Source organism: Helianthus annuus, chromosome 15 (genome assembly GCF_002127325.2).
Source record: "Helianthus annuus cultivar XRQ/B chromosome 15, HanXRQr2.0-SUNRISE, whole genome shotgun sequence".
Classification (NCBI taxonomy): Eukaryota; Viridiplantae; Streptophyta; class Magnoliopsida; order Asterales; family Asteraceae; genus Helianthus; species Helianthus annuus.
In genome coordinates, this window is record NC_035447.2 from 134,867,097 (window position 1) to 134,869,421 (window position 2,325).

A 2,325-nucleotide genomic window follows, 5' to 3' on the forward strand; every position below is an offset into this window, starting at 1 on the left:
AACAAGTACATCTGTATTTTTACTGAACGTTTTTACATACACTTCAAATTATTCAAAAACGTTTTCAAAAAGTACATATAATTGTTTTTTAATGAAAGACAAAAGCTTCTATAAAATTGTGTTTCTACAGAAATTAAAAAAAGAATTTACGAAACAAAACAAAGTTTCTAAGGAAAAAGCATTGTAGAAAAAGTTACAGAAATCGTCTAGTGAAGAAACATTAAAAATCTATATAAAATTTCATGAAATGTTTTTGTTAGAAACTTTTTATTTCTCTTAAATAACATACTTTTAAATAGAAATTATTTTTATCAAATAAAATTAGAAGTTGGAAAAAGGAACACTCATTTTAGTAAATACTTTTCAAAACACCTATTTTAATAAATAAGTTTTGTACTAATACCGTTTTGAAAAGAAAAAAAAACTCGGTCTAACTCAACTATAAATATCTATTTGGTCATGCTTAACATCACTGGCTCAATTTCAAAATTTACCAAAACAAGTTTGATTAGCTTTGATATGAACATTTGTGTTTTAAACATTTTGGGAATAAACCAAATCATTTCAAACATCGTTTGGTAATTTTGGCCAATCAATTCATCAATTATCATTTTATGTCAAGTTTTGCTAAATCACTTTTTTTTTTGTCAAATACTATATAGCTTTCGCAATTAATGATTATTGTTTAGAAGTAAGTTTACTTTGCATTTTTCACCTAGGTCTTCTCCAACATTGGCACAGCAAACACGCAAGAACAACGTTTATGCTTATTTCACTTGAATTGGAAAACCGTCTATAGGAGAATCTATACAACCTAATAAAAGCCTTAATTAGGGGACGCATGTCCACCTCCTAGGGCCTCCATAGCTCATTTTCCCGCCAAAATGGACATCTCCTCATATTCCTTGAGATGACTCGACACGGGATCCACCAAGCCATTCGGGTCCTTAAAATTCGTTCCATATTTAACACAAACAACCGACCAACATTCCCATTCATCTTTCTTCTCTTATACTCTTTCTGATTTAGGGTTTTCTTACGTTTCTATCTATCGTTCGACGTTCGATTATTCATCAGATCAAACAACGATTCTTGAAACATCGACGGTATGTATGTTATTTATCTAAGACTTAATTAATGTTTGAATCTCTAATTTTATTTGTTCTTATATCTGATTTTAGGGTTTTTTTTTTCCTTTTTGTAGTTTGATTGTTCATAAGGTGTTATATCGATTCTTCAAACATACAAGGTATGTATGTTCTTCCTGTAATACGTAATCTTTTAATCTGTAATTTTTTTTTATCTATTCACTGATCATAGTGTTTTGTTTTTTCCTTTCTATTTTTCGATTCTTCATCAGGTGTTATACCGATTATACCGATTTCTTCGAACAAACAGGTTACTTCTTCAGAATTTTTTTGATTTTATTAATATGTTTTTGATTATATTTTTTTTAAATTTAAAATTTTTGAATATGTAATGAGATGATTTTTTTTTTGTAACTGTTGTGTGTAGGTTTTGAATATGTCAGGAACTTCATCAAGGTAATATTTTTATCTTCTACAATATGTTTTGTACTACAATTTTTAATTATTGTGTTAGATCTGTAGATATGTATACAATTTTTTGAAATTGGAAATTATGTATAATTTTTTGATTGTTATGATTTAATTAGTATTTTTTATGTCTAACATGTGTATTGGTAATTATTCATGTAAATTTTTTATTTAGGTTATTCTACATATCATCTGTATAAATTCATTTTATAATTTTTTTAAATGGTTGTTGTTTTTTAAAATTGTTTAGGTTTATTTTAAAATTTCTGTTTGTGTTTAGAATTTTATAATATGTATGTCTATATTGTTGTGTTAGATATGTTTATGTTTATGTTTATCTGAATGTAATATAATTTTTCTAATCAGTACCAGGGAGCCATCTTTCTGTAGGCATTTGAATAGAGCCGATGAATTTATTATGGTAATTCATAATTTCTAACATATATCATATATATATATTTTTTCCTTTTCATTAATTACCTTTATTTATTATATTTTTTAATATAATTTATTTTCAATTGTTTTATTTATAAGGCTCTTCCCTCTGACGCGATGACTAAATTATGGGGTGTCAATATGGCTCCTACTAATGTAGACATAGAAACAGACAACGGGCGTAAATTTAGTGTTTACATAAGTGAAGCAAAAGGAATCTTTTCCTTTTCAATGGTTGGTCTGATGTCATTACACATTTAGGAATTAAATCTGGCACTTTTGTAATCTTCACTCCTTTGGATTCGACAACATTCAAGTTAACATATTTTGTAAA